Source organism: Stenella coeruleoalba (assembly GCF_951394435.1).
Source record: "Stenella coeruleoalba genome assembly, chromosome: 3".
In the NCBI taxonomy this organism is placed as follows: Eukaryota; Metazoa; Chordata; class Mammalia; order Artiodactyla; family Delphinidae; genus Stenella; species Stenella coeruleoalba.
The window spans coordinates 154,222,333-154,243,444 of record NC_137148.1 but is presented as its reverse complement, the minus strand read 5'-3'; the positions used below and the strand labels follow the sequence as shown (position 1 = coordinate 154,243,444).

Here is a 21,112-nt window from a genome sequence, read left to right as displayed (position 1 = left end):
TACTGCAGGCTGCGTTGCGGTTCTGATCCTGGCCGTTCTTTTTCGTCGACGCTGCTGGGACTTCGGAGCTTGTGCAGTGGATTCGGAAGTCGGTCGCAGGTTCCACCGCATACCCCTCCCTCCGGGACAGGCTCGTGCAGTCCTTGGCTCAGGGTTCTCACCTTGTTCCGGTCAGCATTTGACACCTCACTTCTTTCGCATGAAGGCTCTGTTATGTGGGAATATCTTCTTCATTTCACTAGCAGGGCAACATTTGTTGCCATTTGAGTTCCAGATGCTGACCCCCAGCCTAGACCTCGCCCTAAACTCCACTCCAAAGTAACTGTCAAAAGCCAAAATTTAATCTTCCAACCCCGCACCTGCTCCTTCCCCAGTCTTCCGGAGCCACTATGTCTTGGCTGTGGTTATTGTAGCATCCTTACTGGTCTCTTCGCTTACCTTTAAGGTATTCCCAAAACAGTGGCCCCAGCGATCCTCTTATAACAGGCCATATCATGACACCCCGGTGCTCAGATTCTCCAAAACTTTACCATCTTACTCTTTTTTTTTTAAAATTTATTTATTGTTGTGTGCGTTGGGTCTTTGCTGCTGCACGTGGGCTTTCTCTAGTTGTGGCGAGCGGGGGGCTACTCTTCGTTGCGGTGCGTGGGCTTCTCATTGAGGTGGCCTCTCGTTGCGGAGCACGGGCTTTAGGCACGTGGGCTTCAGTAGTTGTGGCTCGTGGGCTGTAGAGTGCAGGCTCAGTAGTTGTGGCGCATAGGCTTAGTTGCTCCGCAGCATGTGGGATCTTCCCGGACCAGGGCGCAGACCCGTGTCCCCTGCATTGGCAGGTGGATTCTTAACCACTGCGCCACCAGGGAAGCCCTCGGTGGCTTCTCTTGTTGTGGAGAATGGGCTCTAGCCGTGTGGGCTTCAGTAGTTGTGGCATGTGGGCTCAGTAGTTGTGGCTCACCAGCTCTAGAGTGCCGGCTCAGTAGTTGTGGCACAAAGGGCTTAGTTGCTCTGTGGCATGTGGGATCTCCCTGGACCAGGGATCGAACCCATGTACCCTGCATTAGCAGGCGGATTCTTAACCACTGCGCCACCAGGGAGGTCCCCTATCTTATTCTTTGTAAAAGACAAAGTCCTTGGGTTAGCCAACAGGGCCCTATACAATCTGACTTCTCTTAACCTCCCTGACGTCATCCTCTATTTTGTTAGCCTCCAATCCCTTCATTCCTGTCCCAGTTACCCTGGCCTTCTGGAATGTATTTCTCCCATATAGCCTCATGGCTCAGTCTCGCATTTCTGTACGCCCCTCCAAACACACTTCATATCCTCCTTTACTGCTTTATTTATTTTTTTCTCCTTAACACTTATTATCAGATATAGTATGTACTTTGCTTTTTATCTTGTTTATTGTTTGTTTCCCCACTGGAAGGCAAGCCCCAAGAAAACAGGAATTTTTGTCTGTTTTGTTCTCAGCTGAATCCCCAGCACATTGATATAGAGCCTGAATCCTCATAGGTACATACAAAACATTTGTTGAATGAATGAAACTTTTGATATTAAGTTATTCCAACCTCAGTTATTCAAACACTTGTTGAGAGTTTTCTATGAGCTAGATGTTGTCTTAGGCATTGGAATACAGTGGTAAACAAGACAGACAGAGAATCTCTAGTAGAGTGTTTTTTATTCTAGTGAAGGAGAGTGTAATAAACAAGTCAACAGGAGGAGAAAATAAAACAGGAATATATATTGGGTGAATGATAGGGGAGGAACATTAGTCAGGGTGGTAAGAGAAAGCCTCTGAAGAAATGACATTTGACCTAAGACCTGACTGATGAGAAGGGGATGGCCATGCAAAGAGCTGGGGAAGAGTGTTCCAGGCAGAGGAAATAGCAGAGGCTCTGAGGCAGGACTGAGCTTGCTGTAATAGGAGGAACAGGAAAAAGGACAGTATGGCTGTAGTGCAGTGAACAAGGGGGACAGTGGTATCAGAGGAGGAGGAGAGAGATTTTTCTTGCCTGAGATCACAGAGCTCATCAGTGGTATTTACTCATTTAGACTACAAATACTGAGCACCAGCTCTGTGTCAGGCCTCATGCCAGGCTCTGGAGCTTCCAATGCCATAGATGACTGATGTTTGTGAGTGCTTTATAGTTTATGAAGCACCTTTAACATACATTATAACGTTTAATCCTCAGGGTGGTTCTCTTATGATAGATTCTTATTTGACGATAAAGACAGAGAGGTGAAGGTTTTTATCAGGGTCACACAGCTAGTTAGTGACAGAGCCCAGTCACTAGTGTGCTTGAACACACCAGTCTTCAGACTGCAAATCCATGTCTTTTTGCCAATACCAGATGACCAGCCTAAAAACCGATGACTATATGTTACTTATTTATCTTAAAGAAGATTTCTAGTTACTCATATTTGCATAGCATGAATTGTTCAGGTAGAAATACGAAGGGATAGAGGGCATTTTTGTCAAAGTCCCAGAACTCAAGCATATGTATTTTTTAAGCATGGTGGAGCAAATCTTGAGAATGGGATACTTAAGATGCTATACATTATTGGAAATAATAATAAATAATCCCCAGTTCCCCACTCCCAATCCAATTAGATGCTCAAAATAACTTCCATTTATTCTCCAATGAATGCTGTCACGATTTGTCCCCTGTGTCACTGAGGCAGAGTCCTGAGCTACAGCACTGAGTGTCTGAACAGCCCGTGTCACCATTTTTCTGCTTTGTGTAAATGCTTCTAATATTGGTCCAGGCCTGGACTCCTTATTGGGATCCAGCAGTGCAGGTGATGCCTTGTATTTGTGGGGCTTTTTTATTTCTTCCCTGTGGAAAATGAGAACCACTTCTCAACATGTTCTACTGTGTATTGTTGCTATGGGAGAAGAACAATCCCCGGGAAATGGCTTTGTGAAGGGACAGAAATTGGCCACAGTTCAGCAAACATTTCAGTTGAATAAACAGTGACTGTGTGTGTGTGTTCTTGGGCATGCAAACCCACACTACAGAGCTTTTTATTTGTTATTTAGTTTTAAAATTTTATTTTATTTATTTTTTTATATTCCTTTTTTTTTTTTTTTTGGCTGTGTTGGGTCTTCGTTGCTATGCGCAGGCTTTTCTCTAGTTGCGATGAGCCGGGGCTGCTCTTCGTAGTGGTGCGCAGGCTTCTCATTGTGGTGGCTTCTCTTGTTGTTCTAGGCGCAGGCTTCAGTAGTTGCAGCACATGGGCTCAGTAGTTGTGGCTTGTGGGTTCTAGAGCACAGGCTCAGTAGTTGTGGCACACGGGTGTAGTTGCTCCTTGGCATGTGGGATCTTCGCAGACCAGGGCTCGAACCCGTGTCCCCTGCATTGGCAGGCGGATTCTTAACCATTGCGCCACCAGGCAAGTCCTACAGAGCTTTTTAGTAAAATATGGTTCCTACTCTCAGGGAGATTAAATTCTGGAGATGAAAGTATCTACTTATACATGATATCAGAGAGTATATGTTAACTGCTGTAATGGAAGTGACAAGTGTTTTGATTGTGCCCAGGACTTAATTTATAGAGGTGACTGAGTGATGACACAGGAGTTCAATGCCATTGAAAGTTTTATTATGTGCAGTTCCCAAGAGGCCCATGCAGGGCCATATGGGGAAGCACCAAGGTTGGTCAGGAGGCAGAAGGTGTGAGGGGAGAGCATTGCCCAGAGCCTTTATTGTGGTTTCCCCAGGAAGGAATGGGTGAGGCAAGGTAAGAGGTTGGGTTGACTAGTTTGAATAATTTCAACAGGGCTCTGGGCCATAGGAGTGGTCCCTGGTTTTCTGGTACCTGGCCCTAGGGTGATTTAGGGTAGTGAGAATATTGGTTTGGTGTATGAGAGTCCATAAAGGAGGTGGTTAGGGATACTGGTTTGGATTGGTTGGTTTGCATATGAAAGGTGTGCTTGAAGGCAGGTGGCTTTCTATCTCTAGGAATTAGCAAACCCTGAGAGGGGCAGTTCCATCCTGGTCTGCAAGGTCCCAAGATGTCAAAGCATCATAAAATAAAACAGAAAATTAAAACAAAACAAAACAAAACATGAGTAATACAACAACCAAGGCTAGTGTGCATAGGGTGGGACAAAGAAGCCACAGTTGTGGGGATCATGATGGTTTCTGGGTTACCCCATATGATGCTTTCTACTTCTCAGCTCTGCGAACACATCTCCAGCTGTTACAAGTGGCCATAGATTAGGTTTTACTAACAGGATATGAACAAGTGTTATTCGATTCGAACCTGAGATTAATCCAAAACAGCATGGGTGCTCCTGAGGGAAATTGTGGAAAACAGTTGCCTGTAGAAAACGACTTGCCTTCACTCTGCGGGGGTACATCTTTGCTACAATTCTAGTCTATTTCTCAGGCTAGGTCATTTTTATTACAGTGTCTTCAGGGCTGCATACAGGGAAGCAGTGTCTTCAGGGGATGCCAAGTTTTAATAAAGTGACTTTCCAAGGACAGATTGAGGATATAGTGGAGTTTGCTGATCATAGATTGGGATTTCCAGAGGATTTTGAGAGGAGGAGGATTAGACTGGATTCAAGTAGAGCTTCCCAACTTTTTCCATGTAATAGCCCACTTAAAAAATGAGCATATCTGTATGGCAAGTTAGGGTAAACAGATAAGACTGCTTCTTCTCATCACTCTAGTGGCAGTCTAGGGATTTCAACCATTTTAGGCCCTGCCAAGTTGCCTTGGGGAAGAAGGGGTGAATATTCAGAGCCATATGAGATGCAGCGGTTGGCTATGATGTTCTGGACCCGGATGATGTCTGAGGCAAGCAGGATGGGGATTAACCCCAATAATCTCTGAGAAAAAAAACAGGCAGTCAGTTAAAGCCATGAGGTACTCAGCTTGACATCAACTGCTCCATTCTGCACCCATGATCTATGTGACCGTAGGTAAATTATTTCACATTTGTGACTCTGCTTCTTCATCTGTAAATGAGAAAATGATACCCATCTTAAATGGTGGTTGTGAAGATTAACGAAAACAATCTCCATAAACTACTTAGCACCTTGCCTGGCACATAATAAATGGTAGTTGCTACCAGTTTATTCTGAAAGCTACATTTTCCTGGTAATTTAACAAATTGATACTACGTTTTAGTCTCCATCTTGGTGAAGACCCTATCACCTAAATCCTGCTTTTTAAAAAAAAATTTATGTTGTTTTTTTAGTTTTGTCTGTTTATTTTTGTCTATTTATTGGATCTTCGTTGCTGCATGCGGGCTTTCTCTAATTGCGGTGAGTGGGGGCTACTCTTTGTTGCAATGTGCGAGCTTCTCATTGCGGTGGCCTTTCTTTGTCGCGGAGCACGAGCTTGTGGCTCGCAGGCTCTAGAGTGCAGTCTCAGTAGTTTTGGTGCATGGGCTTAGTTGCTCTGCGGCTTGTGGGATCTTCTCAGACCAGGGCTTGAACCCGTGTCCCCTGCATTGGCAGGCGGATTCTTAACCACACTGCACCACCAGGGAAGCCCCCTAAATCCTGCTTTTTTAGAACCAGTTTTAGATCCCACAATTCCTAGAACCAGGTTCAGTTAATAGTCTGTGCATTTGATTATGGATCAGAGTGATGTAGTCTAGTTTAATGTATCTAAGGAAATCTAGAGTGGCCTAAAATGATCGATGAAGTTCCACCATCTCTGCTGAAGAATTGCCAAGAAATCTGTATAGATATTGAACTGGCATAGTAGTTTAAGTCACATGAAATCAACAGGATTTACTTAGGACCTACTACATTTTGTGCCAGTGTCTTAATCCATTTGGGCTGCTATAACAAAATACCATAGATTGAGTAGATTAAATAACAAACATTTGTTTCTCATAGTTCTGGAGGCTGGAACGTCCCAGATTGAAGTGCTGGCAGCTCTGGTGTCTGGTGGGGACCTTTTTCCTGGTTCATAGATAGCCATCTCCCTCCGTCCTCACACGTTAGAGAGGGTGAGGGAGCTCTCTTAGGGTCTCTTTTATAAGGGCACTAATCCCATGAATGAGGGTATCACCCTCATCACCTATTCACCTCCCAAAGGGCCCACCTCTTTTTTTTTTTTTTTCACGGTACACGGGCGTCTCACTGTTGTGGCCTCTCCCGTTGCGGAGCACAGGCTCCGGACGCGCAGGCTCAGCGGCCATGGCTCACGGGCCCAGCTGCTCTGTGGCATGTGGGATCCTCCCGGACCGGGTCATGAACCCGTGTCCCCTGCATCGGCAGGCAGACTCTCAACCACTGCACCACCAGGAAAGCCCAGGCCCACCTCTTAATACCATCACAGTGGGGTTTAGGATTTCAGCATCTTAATTTTGGGAGGACACAAGCAGTCTGTTTCAGCCAGGCGTTGTACTATACTCCCTCACCTACAGTACTTTAATGACTCCCCATTGCTTGCAGGACAAAGTTAAAATGTCCCACTGTGGTGTAAGAGGCCCATTATAGCCTGACTCTTTCCCTCTACACTTCCTTCTTCTGATATTTTCCCAAGTGCCTTGTGCTCCACCCATATTGAAAGGACCTCAGCGCTGTGGTTTGTTCCCCGACTGGGGCATCTTTTCATACCTCTTTACCTTTACCTTTAATGCCCTTCCACCACATTACCTTGTCCATTTGACATACTTCTTGAAGTTTCACCTCAAATATCAGCCGCAGTATTACTTACTATGCAGAAAAAAGTTGATAAAGCAGGACTGAGAGTGCTATCCTTTGAAAGTCCTGCTTTCAAGGTTGGCCTTTGGCTAGCATCTGGGAATTTGGATTTCAGGAGGGTTCCTAACTACCCTAACATATAGGAGTGGATCACTGAGCCTAAACTGTGCTAGCAACATGGTTTATGCTAAACACCTTCTTTCCTTATGGGAGCCTGAAATTTTGGTACATGGTAGGCAGAGAGTGCCTACACGACTAACCCCTGATAAAAACCCTGGATTTCTAGGCTCTGGCAAATTTCCCTGGTAGACAACACTTCACAAGTGGTATTATAGTCATGCTGGAGGAATTAATTATATCCTGTGTGACTCCACTGGGAAGGGACTCTTGGATGCTTGTGCCTGGTTTCCTTTGGACTTTGCCCCATGCCCCCTTTCCCTTCGCTGATTTTTATTTGTATCTTTTGGCTATAATATATCATAGCTGTGAGTGCAATTATACTCTGAGTCCTGTGAGACCTTCTAGTGAATCACTGAACCTGGGGACCCCTGACACACCTACTAGATGAAATTCTCCTTAACTTCTCCTCTCTTCTAGGAAGAAGTAAACAACTCATTTCTCCATGCTTCTATCACCCTTTCTACTGCTTTTTCCTTATTTAAAAAATATTTTAAGTTCATATTTAATACATATAAAACATTACATATAAATTATAAAGAATGAAAATATGATGAACACTCATGAAGTCATCATCCAATCTGAGTTAGAACATTATCTATTACCCCATCTCTTCCTAACCATTATTTTGAATTTTGTATTTATAATTTCCTTGCTTTAAAAAAATTATAGGGACTTCCCTGGTGGTCCAGTGGGTAAGACTCTGTGCTCCCAATACAGGGGCCCGGATTTGATCCCTGGTCGGGGAACTAGATCCCGCCTGCATGCCGCAGTGAAGAGTCTGCGTGCCGCAACGAAGATCCCACCTGCTGCAACTAAGACCTGACGCAGCCAAAAATAAATAAATAAATAATTTAAAAAATTACGTATATGCCTAAACAACATATTGTTTAATTTTGTTTGTGTTTTTTTTTTTTTTTCGGTACGCGGTCCTCTCACTGTTGTGGCCTCTCCCGTTGCGGAGCACAGGCTCTGGACACGCAGGCTCAGTGGCCATGGCTCATGGGTCCAGCCGCTCCACGGCATGTGGGATCTTCCCGGACCGGGGCACGAACCCGTGTCCCCTGCATCGGCAGGCGGACTCTCAACCACTGCACCACCAGGGAAGCCCCCTAATTTTGTTTGTGTTTGAGCTTCATAAGCATGGTATCATACTGTTTGTATTTTTTTCTGTGATTTTCCTTTTTCATTCAACACTAAGTTTCTAAGATCTATGTTGTTGCAAGCAACTATGGTTCATTCATTTTCACTGTGGGTTAATATTTTACTGTGTGGATATACCATAATTGCCTTATCTTTTCTACTATTGATGGACATTTGAGATGTTTCCAGTTTTTGCTATAGTGAGCAGAGCTACTATTAACATTCTTATAATTATCTCCTGGGGCACTTGGGCAGGAGCTTCTTAGGGTTCACACCTAGGAGTTGAATTGTCAGGTGGTAGGGTATGTGAATGTTATACTTTATAAGCTAATGCCAAATTGTTTTCTAAAGTGGTTGTATCAATTTATATTCTCATCAGCAAACTGTAAGAGTTTCCATTGATTTTCATTCTCTCCAGCACTTGGTACTGTCCGACTTCTTTAGCTTTTGCCAACCTAGTTGGTGTAAATGGTATTAGAAGTATGTTACACCTTCTCATTCTATCCTTCATTTTGCCCTACTTTTTAAATTCATTAAACATTTATTAAGCATCCTCCATGAAGTAGATATTTTTTAGGTACTAGGGAATTTAATGCCTTTTTTTTATATGCTTTTTTTTCTTTGTCCACATCACGTGGCTTGTGGGACCTTAGTTCTCTGACCAGGGATCGAACCCAGGCCCCCTTCATTGGGAGCTTGGAGTGTTACCCACTGGACCACCAGGGAAGTCTCCTCTCTTGCTTTCTTTAATTTCTTATTTAATTTATTGTGATCAGAGAACATACTGTATAAGACTTCAGTCTTTTGAAGACCGTTGAGATTTGTTTTACGGCCCAGCATGTGGTCGAGTTGGTGAACATTTCATTTGTATTTGAAAAGAATGCGTATTTTGCAGTTGATGGGTATAGTGTTATATAAATATTCAATTATGTCAATGTGATTGATAGTGTATTCAGATCTTCTATATCCTGAGTTTTGACTAGTTCTATCAATTACTGAGGGGCGTGTGTGTGTGTTCAAGTCACTAACAATGACTGTGGATTTGTCTACTTTTCTTTTTTTAATAAATTTATTTATTTTATTTATTTGTATTTGGCTGTGATGGGTCTTCGCAGCTGCGCGGTCTTTCTCTAGTTGCGGAGTGCGGGGGCCACTCCTCCCTGTGGTGCACGGTCTTCTTATTGCAGTGACCTCTCCCGTTGCAGAGCATGTGCTCTAGACACACGAGCTTCAGTAGTTGTGGCACGTGGGCTCAGTAGTTGTGGCTCACAGGCTCCAGAGTGCAGGCTCAGTAGTTGTGGTGCACAGGCTTAGCCGCTTTGCGGCATGTGGAATCCTCCTGGACCAGGGCTCGAACCCTTGTCCCCTGCATTGGCAAACGGACTCCCAACCACTGCGCCACCAGGGAAGCCCTACTTTTCTTTTTGGTTCTGTTATTTTTTGCTTCTTATATTTCATTTTATTAAAAATTAATTATTTCTTATTTTTGGCTGCGTTGGGTCTTAGTTGTGGCGGGTGGGCTCCAGGGTGCGTGGGCTCTGTAGTTGTGGCATGCGGGCTCCAGAGTGCATGGGCTCTGTGGTTTATGGCACATGGGCTCTCTAGTTGAGGTGCGTGGGCTTAGTTGCCCTGTGGCATGTGGGATCTTAGTTCCCTGACCAGGGATTGAACCTGCGTCCCCTGCATTGGAAGGCGGATTCTTTACCACTGGACCACCAGGGAAGTCCCTTGCTTCTTATATTTAATTTCTAAATATACTAATAGGAAAGTCATATTTTTCAGCCAAACACTTTTATCAGTGTGTAATGCCTCTCCTTATCTCTAGTAATACTTCTTATATTAAAGTCTGTTTTGTCTGATATTAATTTAGCTAAGCCAGCTCTCTTTTGTTTGTATTTGTATGGCACCTATTTTTTCATCCTGTTCTTTTAACCTTGATGACCTTATATTTAAAGTGTGTCACTTGTAAATAGCATATAGTTGGATTTTTAAAATCCTGACAATCTTTGTTTTTTATTTAGTGTTTTAGTTCATTTCGATTTAATTTAATTACTGATACAGTGTGTTTATTTCTACCATTTTGCTATTTATTTTGTTTGTTCTTTCTGTTCTTTGTTCCTTCATTCCATTTTTTTACCTTCTTTTGTATTGAACAATGATTTTTTATCATTCTACTTTTTATTTTTTTATTATTATTTAACTATTTAGATATTTGATTATTATTTGATAACTCTTTTAGTGGTTACTCTAGGGATTATACTATGCATTCTTAACTCATTACAATCTATCCTAAATTAGTATTTTTCACACTTCCTGAACAATGCTAGAAACTTAAAATAGTTTAACTCTAACACTTTGTGCTTTCTGTGCTATTGTTGCTATGTTTTATTTCAGTGTATATTTTAAATTCCTTAAGACATTATTTTCTTTGTTGTTTTAAACTGTCAATATTCATTTCCAATATTCATTTGTATTTACCTATGTAGTCACCCTTACAGGGGTTCTTCATTCTATTTTGCAGTTCCATGTCTCCATCTGGCTTATTTTCCTTCAGACTAAAGAATTTCATTTAGTATTTCTTACAGTGCAGGTCTGCTCGTGATGAATTCTTTCAGTTTTTTAACATTTTTAAAAAAATTAACTTGAAGTATAGGTGATTTACAATATTAGTTTTAGGTGAACAGCCTGGTGATTCAGTATTTTTATAGATTATACTCCACTTAAAGTTATTACAACATAATGGCTATAATTCCCTGTGCTGTACAATATATCTTTCTTGCTTATCCATTTTATACATAATAGTTTGTGTTTCTTAATCACATATCCCTACCTTGCCCCGCCTCACTTCCCTCTGTCCAGTGGTATCCACTAATTTGTTTTCTATATCTGTGAGTCTGTTTCTGTTTTGCTATATACATTTATTTGTTTTATTTTTTAGATTCCACATATAAGTGATGACATACAGTATTTGTCTTTCTCTGTCTGACTTATTTCCCTAAACATAATACTCTCTAGGTGTATCCATGTTGTTGCAAATGGGAATTCACTCAACTTTTATTGTCAGAAAATGTCCTCTTTTGCTTTTATTAATTATTTTTCATTCTGGTAAAGTATACAGACCATAAAGTTTACTATTTTAATCATTTTTAAGTGTACGGCTCAGTGGCATTAAGCACATTCATGTTGTATACAACCATTACCACTATCCATCTCCAGAACTTTTTCATTATCCCAAACTGAAACTCTGTACCCATTTACCTCTCCATTATCCCCTACTCTCAGCCCTTGGTAATCACTATTCTACTTTCTGTATTTATGAATTTGAGTATTCTACGTATTTCATATAGGTAGAATCATACAATATCTGTTCTTCTGTGTTTGGCTTATTGAACTTAGCATAATTTTTTTTTGTTTTGTTTTTTTATTTTGGCTTCATCAGGTCCTAGTTGCAGCATGCGGGAACTTCGTTGCAGTATGAGGGTTCTTTCCTTGCTGCGCGTGGGCTTCTCTCTTGTTGTGGCACGAGGGCTTCAGAGCACGTGGGCTCAGCAGTTGTGGTGCATCCCACAGCATGTGAGATCTTAGTTCCTGCCAGGGATCGAACCCATGTCCCCTGCATTTGAAGGCAGATTCTTTTTTTATTTTATTTTTTATAATTGCTTTACAATGGTGTGTTAGTTTCTGCTTTACAACAAAATGAATCAGTATATATATACATATGTTCCCATATCTCTTCCCTCTTGCGTCTCCCTCCCTCCCACCCTCCCTATCCCACCCCTCCAGGCGGTCACAAAGCACCGAGCTGATCTCCCTGTACTATGCGGCTGCTTCCCACTAGCTATCTACCTTACGTTTGGTAGTGTATATATGTCTATGCCTCTCTCTCGCTTTGTCACAGCTTACCCTTCCCCCCCCCCCCATCCTCAAGTCCATTCTCTAGTAGGTCTGTGTCTTTATTTCTTTCTTACCCCTAGGTTCTTCATGACATTTTTTTCATTAAATTCCATATATATGTGTTAGCATACGGTATTTGTCTCTCTCTTTCTGACTGACTTACTCTGTATGACAGACTCTAGGTCTCTCCACCTCATTACAAATAGCTCAATTTCGTTTCTTTTTATTGCTGAGTAATATTCCATTGTATATATGTGCCACATCTTCTTTATCCATTCATCCAATGATGGTTGTTCCATCTCCGGGCTATTGTAAATAGAGCTGCAATGAACATTTTGGTACATGACTCTTTTTGAATTATGGTTTTCTCAGGGTATATGCCCAGTAGTGGAATTGCTGGGTCATATAGTAGTTCAATTTGTAGTTTTTTAAGGAACCTCCATACTGTTCTCCACAGTGGCTGTATCAATTCACATTCCCACCAACAGTGCAAGAGGGTTCCTTTTTCTCCACACCCTCTCCAGCATTTATTGTTTCTAGATTTTTTGATGATGGCCATTCTGACTGGTGTGAGATGATATCTCATTGTAGTTTTGATTTGCATTTCTCTAATGATTAGTGATGTTGAGCATTCTTTCATGTGTTTGTTGGCAGTCTGTATATCTTCTTTTGAGAAATGTCTATTTAGGTCTTCTGCCCATTTTTGGATTGGGTTGTTTTTTTTTCTGTTATTAAGCTGCATGAGCTGCTTATAAATTTTGGAGATTAATCCTTTGTCAGTTGCTTCATTTGCAAATATTTTCTCCCATTCTGAGGGTTGTCTTTTGGTCTTGTTTATGGTTTCCTTTGCTGTGCAAAAGCTTTGAAGTTTCATTAGGTCCCATTTGTTTATTTTTGTTTTTATTTCCATTTCTGTAGGAGGTGGGTCAAAAAGGATCTTGCTGTGATTTATGTCATAGAGTGACCTGCCTATGTTGTCCTCTAAGAGTTTGATAGTTTCTGGCCTTACATTTAGGTCTTTAATCCATTTTGAGCTTATTTTTGTGTATGGTGTTAGGGAGTGATCTAATCTCATACTTTTACATGTACCTGTCCTGTTTTCCCAGCACCACTTATTGAAGAGGCTGTCCTTTCTCCACTGTACATTCCTGCCTCCTTTATCAAAGATAAGGTGACCATATGTGCGTGGCGTTATCTCTCGGCTTTCTATCCTGTTCCATTGATCTATCTTTCTGTTTTTGTGCCAGTACCATACTGTCTTGATTACTGTACCTTTGTAGTATAGTCTGAAGTCAGGGAGCCTAATTCCTCCAGCTCCATTTTTTGTTCTCATGATTGCTTTGGCTATTCGGGGTCTTTTGTGTTTCCATACAAATTGTGAAATTTTTTGTTCTAGTTCTGTGAAAAGTGCCAGTGGTAGTTTGATAGGGATTGCATTGAATCTGTAGATTGCTTTGGGTAGTAGAGTCATTTTCACAATGTTGATTCTTCCAATCCAAGAACATGGTATATCTCTCCATCTATTTGTATCATCTTTAATTTCTTTCATCAGTGTCTTATAATTTTCTGCATACAGGTCTTTTGTCTCCTTAGGTAGGTTTATTCCTAGATATTTTATTCTTTTTGTTGCAATGGTAAATGGGAGTGTTTTCTTGATTTCACTTTCAGATTTTTCATCATTAGTGTATAGGAATGCCAGAGATTTCTGTGCATTAATTTTGTATCCTGCTACTTTACCAAATTCATTGATTAGCTCTAGTAGTTTTCTGGTAGCATCTTTAGGATTCTCTATGTATAGTATCATGTCATCTGCAAACAGGGACAGCTTTACTTCTTCTTTTCTGATTTGGATTCCTTTTATTTCCTTTTCTTCTCTTATTGCTGTGGCTAAAACTTCCAAAACTATGTTGAATAAGAGTGATGAGAGTGGGCCACCCTGTCTTGTTCCTGAGCTTAGTGGAAATGCTTTCAGTTTTTCACCATTGAGGACAATGTTGGCTGTGGGTTTGTCATATATGGCCTTTATTATGTTGAGGAAAGTTCCCTCTATGCCTACTTTCTGCAGGATTTTTATCATAAATGGGTGTTGAATTTTGTCAAAAGCTTTCTCTGCATCTATTGAGATGATCATATGGTTTTTCTCCTTCTATTTGTCAATATGGTGTATCATGTTGATTGATTTGCATATATTGGAGAATCCTTGCATTCCTGGAATAAACCTCACTTGATCATGGTGTATGATCTTTTAATGTGCTGTTGGATTGTTTGCTAGTATTTTGTTGAGGATTTTTGCATGTATGTTCATCAGTGATATTGGCCTGTAGTTTTCTTTCTTTGCGACATCCTTGTCTGCTTTTGGTATCAGGGTGATGGTGGCCTCGTAGAATGAGTTTGGGAGTGTTCCTCCCTCTGCTATATTTTGGAAGAGTTTGAGAAGGATAGGTGTTAGCTCTTCTCTAAATGTTTGATAGAATTCGCCTGTGAAGCCATCTGGTCCTGGGCTTTTGCTTGTTGGAAGATTTTTAATCACAGTTTCAATTTCAGTGCTTGTGATTGGTCTGTTCATATTTTCTATTTCTTCCTGATTCAGTCTTGGCAGGTTGTGCATTTCTAAGAATTTGTCCATTTCTTCCAAGTTGTCCATTTTATTGGCATAAAGTTGCTTGTAGTAATCTCTCATGATCTTTTGTATTTCTGCAGTGTCAGTTGTTACTTCTCCTTTTTCATTTCTATTTCTATTGATTTGAGTCTTCTCCCTTTTTTTCTTGATGAGTCTGGCTAATGGTTTATCAATTTTGTTGATCTTCTCAAAGAACCAGCTTTTAGTTTTATTGATCTTTCCTATCGTTTCCTTCATTTCTTTTTCATTTATTTCTGATCTGATTTTTATGATTTCTTTCCTTCTGCTAACTTTGGGGTTTTTTTGTTCTTTTTTCTCTAATTGCTTTAGGTGCAAGTTTAGGTTGTTTATTCGAGATGTTTCGTGTTTCTTAAGGTAGGATTGTATTGCTATAAGCTTCCCTCTTAGAACTGCTTTTGCTGCATCCCATAGATTTTGGGTCGTCGTGTCTCCATTGTCATTTATTTCTAGGTATTTTTTGATTTCCTCAGTGATCACTTCATTATTAAGTAGTGTATTGTTTAGCCTCCATGTGTTTGTATTTTTTACAGATCTCTTCCTGTAATTGATATCTAGTCTCATAGCGTTGTGGTTGGAAGAGATACTTGATACAATTTCAATTTTCTTAAATTTACCAAGGCTTGATTTGTGACCCAAGATATGATCCATCCTGGAGAATGTTCCATGAGCACTAGAGAAAAATGTGTATTCTGTTGTTTTTGGATGGAATGTCCTATAAATATCAATTAAGTCCATCTTGTTTAATGTATCATTTAAAGCTTGTGTTTCCTTATTTGTTTTCATTTTGGATGATCTGTCCATTGGTGAAAGTGGGGTGTTAAAGTCCCCTACTATGAATGTGTTACTGTCAATTTCCCCTTTTATGGCTGTTAGTATTTGCCTTATGTATTGAGGTGCTCTTATGTTGGGTGCATAAATATTTACAATTGTTATATCTTCTTCTTGGATCGATCCCTTGATCATTATGTAGTGTCCTTCTTTGTCTCTTCTAATAGTCTTTATTTGAAAGCCTATTTTGTCTGATATGAGAATTGCTACTACAGCTTTCTTTTGCTTTCCATTTGCATGAAATATCTTTTTCCATCCCCTTACTTTCAGTCTGTATGTGTCTCTAGGTCTGAAGTGGGTCTCTTGTAGACAGCCAATATATGGGTCTTGTTTTTGTATCCATTCAGCCAATCTGTGTCTTTTGGTGGGAGCATTTAGTCCATTTACATTTAAGGTAATTATCGATATGTATGTTCCTATTCCCATTTTCTTAATTGTTTTGGGTTCGTTATTGTAGGTCTTTTCCTTCTCTTGTGTTTCTTGCCTAGAGAAGTTCCTTTAGCAGTTCTTGTAGAGCTGGTTTGGTGGTGCTGAATTCTCTCAGCTTTTGCTTGTCTGTAAAGGTTTTAATTTCTCCATCAAATCTGAATGAGATTGTTGCTGTGTAGAGTAATCTTGGTTGCAGGTTTTTCTCCTTCATCACTTTAAATATGTCCTGCCAGTCCCTTCTGGCTTGCAGAGTTTCTGCTGAAAGATCAGCTGTTAACCTTATGGGGATTCCCTTGTGTGTTATTTGTTGTTTTTTCCTTGCTGCTTTTAATATGTTTTCTTTGTATTTAATTTTTGACAGTTTGATTAATATGTGTCTTGGTGTATTTCTCCTTGGATTTATCCTGTATGGGATTCTCTGTGCTTCCTGGACTTGATTAACTATTTCCTTTCCCATATTAGGGAAGTTTCAACTATAATCTCTTCAAATTTTTTCTCAGTCTCTTTCTTTTTCTCTTCTTCTTCTGGAACCCCTATAATTCGAATGTTGGTGCGTTTAATGTTGTCCCAGAGGTCTCTGAGACTGTCCTCAGTTCTTTTCATTCTTTTTTCTTTATTCTGCTCTGCAGTAGTTATTTCCACTATTTTATCTTCCAGGTCACTTATCCGTTCTTCTGCCTCAGTTATTCTGCTATTGATCCCATCTAGAGTATTTTTCATTTCATTTATTGTGTTGTTCATCGTTGTTTGTTTCATCTTTAGTTCTTCTAGGTCCTTGTTAAATGTTTCTTGCATTTTGTCTATGCTATTTCCAAGATTTTGGATCATCTTTACTGTGATTATTCTGAATTCTTTTTCAGGTAGACTGCCTATTTCCTCTTCATTTGTTAGGTCTGGTGGGTTTTTATCTTGCTCCTTCATCTTTTGTGTGTTTTTCTGTCTTCTCATTTTGCTTATCTTACTGTGTTTGGGGTCTCCTTTTTGCAGGCTGCAGGTTCGTAGTTCCTGTTGTTTTTGGTGTCTGTCCCCAGTGGCTAAGGTTGGTTCAGTGGGTTGTGCAGGCTTCCTGGTGGAGGGGAGTAGTGCCTGTGTTCTGGTGGATGAGGCTGGGTCTTTTCTTTCTGGTGGGCAGGTCCACATCTGGTGGTGTGTTTTGGGGTGTCTGTGGACTTATTATGATTTTGGGCAGCCTCTCTGCTAATGGGTGGGGTTGTGTGCCTGTCTTGCTAGTTGTTTGGCATAGGATGACCAGCACTGTAGCTTGCTGGTTGTTGAGTGAAGCTGGGTGCTGGTGTTGAGATGGAGATATCTGGGAGATTTTCGCCGTTTGAGATTATGTGGAGCTGGGAGGTCTCTTGTGGACCAGTGTCCTGAAGTTGGCTCTCCCACCTCAGAGGCACAGCCCTGACTCCTGGCTGCAGCACCAAGAGCCTTTCATCCACACGGCTCAGGATAAAATGTAGAAAAAGAAGAAAGAAAGAAAGAAAGAAAGAAAGAAAGGGAGGAAGGAGGAAAGAAAGAAGGAAAAAAAGAAAGAAAGAAGGTAAAGTAAAATAAAGATAAAATGTAATAAAGTTATTAAAATAAAAAATAATTATTAAGAGAAAGAAACAGAAAACAAAAAATGGACGGATAGAACCCTAGGACAAATGGTGGAAGCAAAGCTATACAGACAAAATCTCACACAGAAGCATACACATACACACTCACAAAAAGAGGAAAAGGGGAAAAAATCATAAATCTTGCTCTCAAAGTCCACTTCCTCAATTTGGGATGATTCGTTGTCTAAATGAGGGAAGGAAGGAAATAAAGAACGAAGATAAAGTAAAATAAAATAAAGTTATTAAAATAAAAAGTAATTATTAAGAAAAAATTAAAAAAACAAAAAAGAAACGGACGGATAGAACCCTCGGACAAATGGTGGAAGCAAAGCTATACAGACAACATATCACACAGAAGCATACACATACACACTCACAAAAAGAGGAAAAGGGGAAAAAAATCATAAATCTTGCTCTCAAAGTCCACCTCCTTATTTTGGGATGATTCGTTGCCTATTTATGTATTCCACAGGTGCAGGGTACATAAAGTTGATTGTGGAACTTTAATCCGCTGCTTCTGAGGCTGCTGGGAGAGATTTCCCTTTCTCTTCTTTGTTCGCACAGTGCCCAGGAGCTCAGCTTTGGATTTGGTCCAGCCTCTGCGTGTAGGTCGCTGGAGGGCATCTGTTCTTCGCTCAGACAGGACGGGGTTAAAGGAGCCGCTGATTCGGGAGCTCTGGCTCACTCAGGCCGGGGGGAGGGAGGGGCACGGAGTGCGGGGCGAGCCTGTGGCGGCAGAGGCCGGCGTGACGTTGCACCAGCCTGAGGCGGGCCGTGCGTTCTCCCGGGGGAATTGTCCCTGGATTACGAGACCCTGGCAGTGGTGGGCCGCACAGGCTCCCTGGAAAGGGGGGCGTGGATAGTGACCTGTGCTCGCACACAGGCTTCTTGGTGGCGGCAGTAGCAGCCTTAGTGTCTCATGCCCGTCTCTGGGGTCTGCGCTTTTAGCCGCGGCTCTCGCCCGTCTCTGGAGCTCCTTTAAGCAGAGCTCTTATCCCCTCTCCTCGCGCACCAGGAAACAAAGAGGGAAGAAAAAGTCTCCTGCCTATTCGGCAGGTCCAGACATCTCCCCGGACTCCCTCCTGGCTAGCCGTGGCGCACTAACCCCTTGCAGGCTGTGCTCACGCCGCCAACCCCAGTCCTCTCCCTGCGCTCAGACCGAAGCCCGAGCCACAGCCCCCAGCCCCGCCCGCCCCTCGGGTGAGCAGACAAGCCTCTCGGGCTGGTGAGTGCCGGTCGGCACCGATCCTCTGTGCAGGACTGTCTCCGCTTTGCCCTCCGCACCCCTGTTGCTGTGCTCTCCTCCGCGGCTCCAAAGGTTCCCCCCTCCGCCACCCGCAGTCTCCGCCCGCGAAGGGGCTTCCTAGTGTGTGGAAACCTTTCCTCCTTCACAGCTCCCTCCCACTGGTGGAGGTCCCGTCCCTATCCTTTTGTCTCTGTTTATTCTTTTTTCTTTTGCCCTACCCAGGTACGTGGGTTTTTTTTTTTGCCTTTTGGGAGGTCTGAGGTCTTCTGCCAGCGTTCAGTAGGTGTTCTGTAGGAGTTGTTCCATGTGTAGATGTATTTCTGGTGTATCTGTGGGGAGGAAGGTGATCTCCGTGTCTTACTCTAACGCCATCTTCCAGAAGCCCTCTGAAGGCAGATTCTTAACCAGTGGACCACCAGGGAAGTCCCGGCATGATGTTTTTAAGGTTCATTTATGTTGTGTCATGTATCACAATTTCCTTCCTTCTTAAGGCTGAAAAATATTTCATTGTATGTATGTACCACATTTTGTTTATCCATCCATTCATTCATCAATGGACACTGGGTTGCTTCTACCTTTTGGCTATTGTGAATAATGCTTCTGTGAACATTGCTGTTCAAATATCTGTTTGGATCCATGCTTTCAGTTCTCTTAAGTATTATACCTAGAAGTGGAATTGCTGGATTATATAGAAATTCTATGTTTATCTTTTTGAAGAATGGCCATACTGTTTTCTACAGCGGGTATGCCATTTTATATTCCCACCAGCAATACAAAGATGTGGAGATATTGGAACCCGTGTCCACAGCATTGGCAGGTGGATTCTTTTTTCTTTTTCTTTTCTTTTTTTTTGTGGTACGCAGGCCTCTCACTGTTGTGGCCTCTCCCATTGCGGAGCACAGGCTCCGGACGCACAGGCTCAGCGTCCATGGCTCACGGGCCTAGCCGCTCCGCGGCATGTGGGATCCTTCCGGACCAGGGCATGAACCCGTGTCCCCTCATCGGCAGGCGGACTCTCAACCACTGAGCCACCAGGGAAGCCCGGCAGGTGGATTCTTAACCACTGTGCCACTAGGGAAGTCCCTTTTCCATCAATTTAAAGTGCTGTTTTTCATTCTGAAGCATTCCACTTCTGTTTTCCATTGTTTCTGTTGAAATGTTAGTCATGAATCGTATTCATGTTCCTTTGATCATAATGTATCTTTTATATATGGCTGTTTTTAAGATTTTCTGTTTATCATTGCTTTTAGCACTTTGGTATGATATGTCCTTGTATTTTATTATATTTATTTATTTTGTTGTATTTATCCTGTTTGGGGTTCAGAGAACTCCTTGAATCTATGGTTTGATATCTTTTGTAGTTTAGGAAAATTTTGAAAAATATGTGAATTCTTAAAGAAAATATTTAAATTAATCCAGTATTTCTTTAAATTTTATTTTTGTTCTGTTGTCTTCTCTCCTCCTAGAACTCCTATTACTCATATATATTTGAACTTTTCACCGTGTCCTGTAATTCTCTTACATGCTAAGTATATTCCATAGTATTTTTCTCCTGTGCTTCTATCTGGATATTTTCTACTGTCATTTCTTCTACTTCAATAATCCTCTGTCCTACTATGTTTAATCTACATTAAGTCCACCTGTGGTATATTTAGTTTTGGATATAGCAATTTTTAGTTTTACAATTTCCATTTTCTATTTTTAGACTCCTGATATCTGATGAAATTTCTCAACTTTTCTTCTATTTTCTTTCTTTTTATAACTGAGATATTGTTGACATACAGGCTGTACAAGTTTAAGTTGTATAGCATAATGATTTGACTTAAATATATCATGAAATAATTACCACAATAAGTCTAATAAACATCCATCATCTCATATAGATAAAAATTTAAGATAAAGAAAACAATTTTTTTCCTTGTGTTGAGAACCCTTAGGATATACTCTTAACAACTTTCATTTGTAACATATAGTAGTGTTATATTTATCATATTGTACATTACATCCTTAGTACTTATATTTATGTTATAACTGGAAGTTTGTACCTTTTGACTGCCTTCATCCAGTTCATCCTCCCTGCATCCTCCACCTCTGGTAACCACAAAGGCAATCTCTTTTTCTCTGAGATTTTTTTAAAAAATTATTTTATTGAAGTATAGTTGATTTACAATGTTGTATTTATTTCTACTGTACAGCAAAGTGATGCTGTGGATTCTTGGTTTTACTGTGTATTAGGACTGGTCTTCTTCAGTTTTGCCCTTTCTCCTAGGAAAATGCTGTTTAAAATATGGATTGGTAGGGACTTCTCTGGCAGTCCAGTGGTTAAGACTCCATGCTTCCAATGAAAGGGGCATGGGTTTGATCCCTGGTTGGGGAACTAGCATCCCGTATGCCATGTGGCCAAAAAAAAAAAAAAAAAAAAAAAGGATTGGTAATCTCTTTATCTTCTGCTCAATCGTTCAGTGAATCTAAACTGTTCTAAAAAACAGT

The 21,112-nt window shown here is 41.2% G+C and overlaps 1 protein-coding gene across 1 annotated transcript in view; it reads left to right on the top strand.

The window, feature by feature from the left end:
- The first annotated feature begins 24 nt into the window (after window positions 1-24).
- UIMC1 (ubiquitin interaction motif containing 1) overlaps window positions 25-21,112 on the top strand; it is a 187,494-nt gene continuing 166,406 nt past the window's right edge. Inside the window, 1 exon segment of the mRNA XM_079917168.1 lies at window positions 25-170. The gene's annotated coding sequence lies outside the window, so the exon portion shown is untranslated.